This window comes from Salvelinus alpinus, chromosome 8 (assembly GCF_045679555.1).
Source record: "Salvelinus alpinus chromosome 8, SLU_Salpinus.1, whole genome shotgun sequence".
Classification (NCBI taxonomy): Eukaryota; Metazoa; Chordata; class Actinopteri; order Salmoniformes; family Salmonidae; genus Salvelinus; species Salvelinus alpinus.
The window spans coordinates 70,370,086-70,378,129 of NC_092093.1; the positions used below are offsets into that span (position 1 = coordinate 70,370,086).

Consider the following 8,044-nt stretch of genomic DNA (forward strand, 5'->3'; position numbering starts at 1 on the left):
AATGTACCATAACCCCTGATCTAGGGTCAGATATTGTCCAATCCCCTCATAGCTAAAGTAAGCATTGGAGAGAAGATAATCTGATTCTAGGTCTGTGTGTCACGCCTACTCCCGCTCTCCCTCCTGCCCAGCACTACACACTCCTGCCACCATCATTACGCACACCTGCTTCCCTTGTCACGCGCATCAGCAATTCATTGCACTCACCTGGACTCAATCACCTGTGTAATTTCCTCCCCTATATCTGTCTGTTCCCCAGCCCTGTTCCCCGTTTCAGCATTAATTGTCGTTTGTCATTTTGTTACCCGGTTCTGACGCTGTTCCTGTCCTGTTCTATGTATGTGCTAAATTAAATGTTCTTTTCTCCCTACCTGCTTCTCTACTCCAGCGTCAGTTCTTACACTGTGGTTAGGGCAGGTTCTTCTCCGGGCGTTTGTTTCCTCTCACTCAGCACATAACCTGCTCTGTAGTCACAATAACATATCACTACACACTGATACTAGACATTATTCTATTCTAATAATCCCCGTTTGAAACTGCTAGCAGTATATCTTATGTTCATCTAAGTACAGTATTTCTAAATATCTGGTGCCACTGTGGCTCAGGGATTTCAAAACACTTTTCATGGTAGAGAATGAAGCCATTTTAGGGCAATTACTGTGGTGGATATTATGTTGTGATCTGTCTATACCTGTCCTGTACTATATCTGATATGGGGTAGGCCTGGCACTGATCGAATACAGCTAGGGTTGGAGTAAAAAACTCACCTCGAAAAACTTTGAGTCAAAAATGTGAAACACCTGTCAGAAGACATCTTGAAATGAAACCACAGTCTCCCTTCACTGCATCAAACCAACAATCCATTGTTTACTTCTGTCAAGCCAAAGCATTCAACCCAATACAACAGGGAGTCTCTGCCTGCCGGCCTGCCTTCCTGTGAGTCACTGCTAGGAGCTACGTACTAAAAAATACAGCACTGACTCTACCTCCTTGTCAAACTGCAGGAGCACAGAACACTATCATAGCACATTCATTTCTCCTAACATGATGGCATCACTGCTAACAAAGACATTCCTTTCCTCTTCCTTCCACTCTCCAGGGTCTAAAATATTAATGAGAATGAGCACCAGTTAAACTGGGAGGAGGAAACTTTCAACTCGCAGACCCAAAGCTAATACATTTTCATTAGCCTGGGTGAAATAAATATTGTGGAGAGATCACGACAAATTCCGCCCTAAGATTTGGCTGTGGTTAATGGCTTGTTCCCCTCTAATTCTACAGGGGGACGGGAGTTTGGGATGCGCCTCTCTGGTGCCGGTGACAGGCTAGTTTTTCATACCGGGGGGAAGCATTCAGAGCATACAAATGTGGCAACGACACCATCAGAGGGAAACCAAGGCTTCAGTTACCCAGTGTTTCCCCCATAAATCATGCTGAGATCCCACCGGGGTATAGCCCCACTCAGGTCCCTCTCAGAGGGGGAGGCAGAGAGGGGGTTTAAGTGAATACAACGCCCACAACACGGAGGATTTATGTGTTTTATGACGAGGTGAAGGGCTCATAAACATTCATAAGCATTGATAAGCATTCATAACCAGAGCAGATGTGCTACCCTGGGCTCTAATGAGAAACAGACCAGACTAATGTTGGAGAATGGCAGCAGGACATTATGGTTTGGTAGAGCGTTGAGTGATCTTGGTAGAATACTAGAAAGTTATATGGAACATTGAGTGATTTGGTGGATTACCTCAGGGCTTCAGTATAACATTGGTATGTTTTGTAAGGCTCTAGGGGAGTAGCAATAGCTCCCTTAGGAGCATTATATTACAGTTGAACCTCAAATTAACTCTGACCTTGACCTCTACAAAAGGAACCAATGGGATTTAAAGAACTTCTTCACTAAACAAGATGTGGTTTTTAAAAAAAAGCCCATTTAAACAGTAGAACGTCTGGGCCTCAAGGGACCCCTCCCCCTTCAAGCATTCTGACTGCAACATTCTAACACTGTAATTAATACATTTCATGCGATCGCAAAAATAATAATTTGGTTGTGTTTATGAAGACCTTGGGTAACACATTTTTTTTTAAATAGCATTTTCATTCGCTTGTTTTTGTAGGCTATAAGTAAAAATATAAAACACACAAAACACAAATTCAAGTGTTAATACATTTTATTTGTGGGGTGGGTTTGTTACAACTATGGAACAGAAGGCATGTGTGTTGGAACACGTTAACAGCTTCTTTTCATAATGACAAAATGAAATAAAGACCCCAACCACCAAGACATACGGTCAGCAAGACATACGGTCAGCAAGACATACGGTCAGCAAGAGGAGCGGTCAGCAAGACGAGCGGTCAGCAAGACATACGGTCAGCAAGACATACGGTCAGCAAGAGGAGCGGTCAGCAAGACGAGCGGTCAGCAAGACGAGCGGTCAGCAAGACGAGCGGTCAGCAAAACGAGCAGTCAGCAAGAGGAGCGGTCAGCAAGACATACGGTCAGCAAGACGAGTGGTCAGCAAGACGAGCGGTCAGCAAGACGAGCGGTCAGAAAGACGAGCGGTCAAACGATGAAAACATCATGAGTCTAAACATCATCATAAGTGCCAAGTGAACTTGATAAATAGTGAAAATCAGCACAAAAGCAATAGTTGCATTATAATGAATGTGTCGATATGACAGCAGTCAAAAATAGTCAAGTATTGTCAGCTATGTGCTTGTGTGCATCTTCACACAATGGCATCAGTTGGATTTCATATAACTCTTATTCCTTGTTCTAGCAATTTACAGAATGTTTGTAACTTTCACTTGCTTGTCACACTTTCACATACCTTTGTTTGGTTGTAGTGCATAATAGTTTCCGGTTCTCTCTTTATTGCGTCCCTGTGGTCTTGTCAATGTTCAGCACCGTTGTGGAGTACAACGCCTGTGCCGGTGAGCTCCGTCTACCTTTGTTCACGGTGCCGGCCAATGACAGTGAAGTGAAGAAATTGTACCTGGTGACATTTCTCCCCTTGCCAGTGTAAGGTTCCACAAACCTCGTCACCACATTCTCTGTCACTCGCTCACCTGCTGCCCGGTATTGAAAGCCGTTCAGCATGTAAATTACACATGCTCTCACTGTGTGGCCTACTCCAAGTATGGCCAGAGTAGACTGATAAGACTGCTTTTATTTAGTGGACTGAAGTAGGGTACATACCATTTTAAGATTAGAATGGATCAGTACAATAGAATGCCCCCCCCCCCCCCCCGTTCTTCATTCATAATTGGTGATTACACAATTATACATCGTTTGCTTCCCCTCGCTCATCAACTCAACCATTCTCCCCAGTCATTCTTACTTAATTTATTTAATCTGATTTTATACGTGTGAAATTTGTTTCGGTATAGTTTCGAGGCAATTATCGTGGTGATTATCAACTGGGCACTGCACTTTCAACTGTTGGGAGAAGGAGGGGCAGTGGGGGAAAACCATTAAAACAATGACACGCCCTGCTAAAACTGGTTACAACTCCAGTTCTGTTTGTGATATTAAGATTCTAACACAGACAGCGTGTTATATCGACTTATTTAGGAAAAGTCAAGAACGGAGGGGGGCAAGACTTTAAAAATGGCAGAGTCATTTTTTCTATTCATGAGCAGTCAAAATGACTGCTTTAGCGGTTCTAGTGTTAAAATATGGTCCCCTGCCTCGCTCTCTCTCCAGGCATTTCTCTAGTCTTTTTCATGTCATTTCCTTCATGCTTTTAATGCGTGTGCGATAATGTAATCGAATCATTACTGTGCTTGTATCACAGCCGGGTGCATCGGGGGCTTGGCTGCTGATGAGACAGAACCGTACAGCGTGCACGTGTGTGTGTGTGTGTGTGTGTGTGTGTGTGTGTGTGTGTGTGTGTGTGTGTGTGTGTGTGTGTGTGTGTGTGTGTGTGTGTGTGTGTGTGTGTGTGTGTGTGTGTGTGTGTGTTTATGTGTGTGTGTGTGTGTGTTTATGTGTGTGTGTGTGTGTGTGTTTATATGTGTGTGTGTGTGTGTGTGTGTGTGTGTGTGTGTGTGTTTATGTGTGTGTGTGTTTATATGTGTGTGTGTGTGTGTGTTTATGTGTGTGTGTGTGTGTGTTTATATGTGTGTGTGTGTGTGTGTGTGTGTGTGTGTGTGTGTGTGTGTGTGTGTGTGTGTGTGTGTGTGTGTGTGTGTGTGTGTGTGTGTGTGTGTGTGTGTGTGTGTGTGTGTGTGTGTGTGTGTGTGTGTGTGTGTGTGTACGGTTTGGGAAAAGAACTCTGAGAACGCGGCCAGTTCTGCCATGGCAAAGAGCCAAGCCGAAACCGGCACACTCCCCTCCCCCTTCCCTTCCTCCTCCTTTCTATCCCTCCTTTCCAAACTAGATCTTTGCCTTTTTCCTTCTCCATCACTCTTTCCAGGTTTGTTATTCTGGGTTTTGAAACAGAGCGGTTGACACACAATGACAAAGTGACAGACTATATAAATATTTACACCCTGGCTTCAGAAACTAGGGCAGTGTTCAGTCTCAGAGTGCTCAAACTGTATAAAGAACAACCTGACCTGAAACAATAGGCACATGTGGAAACAACCGGGACTAAAATACTGCAGGTTTCTAGGAGTAAATCGGGGGTCGTTGAGGGTATAAATGGAGTACCTACGTATATATTCAATTTAAATTCAGCCTGACAAGATGTGTCCAACTGGGGAAACTGGGGAGTGTTTGCTGTCCCATGTGGTAAAGGGAAAATGTGAAATTACAACTATTTTGTGAAGAAAACCTTAAAGATGCACTGCAGAGGGTGAATCCTGACAGACAAACCACAACAAAACATTTCAATGCATCATGCACTTCAGAGCGAAACCGTTTAAAGGAAGAAAAAAAGGAACATTTAACAAGATGACCTAATGACCTCTGTGTGCCACATGGGAAAAAGAAACACAACTGTAACTTAAGACTTAAAGAAAACACATGAAGGTAGAGGCAGGGTGGACTACATTTAATTTCCTGTGTCAGTATTCAAATGCAGCATTGTGGGAAGTTTGGCCGTAAATAGAATGCACTGATGCTTAAGAATGTAGCAAGTTGGTCTCGCAATGGACTTAGTGGGCTGTAAAAAATATTCCCCATGGACCAATTAAATCGCCCTGGTCTCCAACGCGATTTGTTTATTTTCTCTTTTGGAAAGTCTTACACACACACACACACACACACACACACACACACACACACACACACACACACACACACACACACACACACACACACACACACACACACACACACACACACACACACACACACACACACACACACACACACACACACACACACCAACTCTCTAACAATGTGTTATTCTTTGAGGGGTGATAAAAGTGAAAGTCTATACACCGCTGTTAAACAGACACGTCTTCTCAGATCCTCCGAGACGAGACCTTGAATGGTGGTGAGATGACACTGTTTACTGCACACGTTTTAACTATCTTCCATAACTTCAACATCCGCCAAGGAACACTCGTTAAACATATAACTTCAATAATATATCTCTGGAGGTTAGGACTGCTGATTGACTCATAAACCCACACGTGTTCCACAAGAATGAACTGTGTTTTAGAACATTTCTTTTCTGATAGAGGATACATTTTTGTTTAAAGTCTGATTTCATCATGGTTGACATTAAGAAGTCATTTCCGAAAGGTTCCTTGCAGAATCAGAAGTTCAATGACTAGTTAGAAGTTCTAAATTATGTCTGTCACTTTTGAGCTACGCAGCTTCAAAATCCTTCTCACTATAAAACATTTTTATTGGAAAGAAAACTGCACTCAGAATGACAAAGGAATGGACCATTTCTATAATTCAGCCTTTGAAAATATCACAAGGAAGTATTGCTGTACAGTAGCAGTTATTTTGGCTGAGCAAAGAGCCAAGTCAGAAAATCACCACCCTTTAGGGTTGAGTCTTTCATGTGTGTTAGAGTGGCACACCCTGCTCTGAGCAACCCACAGGCACCAGACCAGACAAAACACAACAGTAGAATACAGTGTGTCACTGGAACAGCTTTAGTGCCATTTCCATCAAACCCACTAACCAGATTCCCAGGATAAGTTATTTTCAAACAATCCCAGAAATCCGGTTTTCGCTTTAGATTGAATTGGAGACATGGAAGACATGGGAGTATAGCGAGGCCCACCACGGCTAGCCCAGTCAGTGTGTGTCCACCATAAGAAAACGCCTGACTCTCCAGGGAGTTTTATTTATATTATATTGATATATTTTCATATTTATGTTTGAGGTCTTTGTAGTTCTTCCCACTCTTTGGAGGACCTGGGGACCTCCCTCCTAACTTTAGACCTCAGCCGGACATGGCGTATACAGCATATAGAGAGAAGTATGTGTGTGTGTGTGTGTGTGTGTGTGTGTGTGTGTGTGTGTGTGTGTGTGTGTGTGTGTGTGTGTGTGTGTGTGTGTGTGTGTGTGTGTGTGTGTGTGTGTGTGTGTGTGTGTGTGTGTGTGTGTGTGTGTGCGCTGTTCTATTATACTACATATTATAAACTGGGTGGAATGCTGAATGCTGATTGGCTGACAGCCGTGGTATATCAGACCGTATACCCTGGGTATGACAAAACATTACTTTTTACTGCTCTAATTACGTTGGTAACCAGTTTATAATAGCAATAAGGCGTTTATGGTATATGGCCAATATACCATAGCTAAGGGCTGTATCCAGGCACTCAGCGTTGCGTCGGGGTTAAGAATAGCCCTCAACCGTGGTATATTGGCCATATACCACACCCCCCCGGGCCTTATTGCTTAATTATACTACATTTAGAGACATTTCCTCCCACTTCTCCATTTCCCCCTCCCCTCTTCTCCTCTACAGTCTCCTCTCTTCTCCTCTTCCCCTCCCCTCTTCTCTTCCCCCTCCCCTCTTCTCCTCTTCCCCCTCCCCTCTTCTCCCTCCCCTCTTCTCCCTCCCCTCTTCTCCTCTATCCCTCCCCTATTTTCCTCTACAGACCCCCCTCTTCTCCCCTACCCCCTCCTCTACCCCCTCTTCTCCTCTACAGACTCCCCTCTGCTCCTCTACCTTCTCCCCTCCTCTACCCCCTCCCCTCTTCCCCCTCCCCTCTTCTCCTCTTCCCCCTCTACAGACCCCCCTCTTCTCCTCTACCCTATCCCCTCCTCTACAGACTCCTCTTTTCTCCTCTACCCCGCCCCCCTCCCCTACCCCAACCCCTCCCCCCTCCCCTCTTCTACCCCATCCCCTCTTCTCCTTTACCCGATCCCCTCCCCTCTTCTCCCCCATCCTCTACCCCCTCCCCTCTACCCCTTCCCTCTTCTCCTCTACCCCATCTCCTCCCCATCTCCTCCCCTCCTCTACCCCATCCCCTCCTCTACCCTGCCCCCTCCCCCTCTTCTCCTCTCCCCCTCCCCTCTTCTCCTCTACCCCTCCCCTCTTCTCCTCTACCCCCTCCCCTCTTCTCCTCTCTATCTGTGTTCAGTGTTCATATCTGATTAGTAACCAAACTGTCTCCATACTTTATTAACACCACTGCATTTGACATGACTTCAGCAGGCACTGAGTGTCTGGACTGGAACATTAGGGAACACAAACTGTTGACCTCAGGTGACAATGCTAGTGTGCGGTTTGGTCACCCCAACTACGGAGACTCACAGAGGACAGCAGATAGCATTAGCCAGACCGTTAGTCATCGTCCTCACACTCAATAGACTGAGTGCTGAAGGTAACCCAACTAACCATGAGCTAACAGAGGAGCCTATGGTGTGTGTGTGCGTGTGCGTGTGCGTGTGCGTGTGTGTCTGTGTGTGTGTGTCTGTGTGTGTGTGTGTGTGTGTGTGTGTGTGTGTGTGTGTGCGTGTGCGTGTGCGTGTGCGTGTGTGTGTGCGTGTGCGTGTGTGTGTGTGTGTGGTGACCTTGCCCTTTCACTCAATTACACCCTAGACAGAGAGCTGTATGATTAGCTGACAGTCTCAGCTAGGATGGAATGGGCGCAGTAGCATTTGGCTGGTATGTTGTTAGTGGAGAGA

At 45.2% G+C, this 8,044-nt stretch overlaps 1 protein-coding gene across 5 annotated transcripts in view; it reads right to left on the reverse strand.

Moving 5' to 3' along the window:
- Window positions 1-8,044, reverse strand: part of sema5a (sema domain, seven thrombospondin repeats (type 1 and type 1-like), transmembrane domain (TM) and short cytoplasmic domain, (semaphorin) 5A) — a 202,594-nt gene that overhangs the window by 137,946 nt on the left and 56,604 nt on the right. The gene's annotated exons all lie outside the window — the stretch shown is intronic.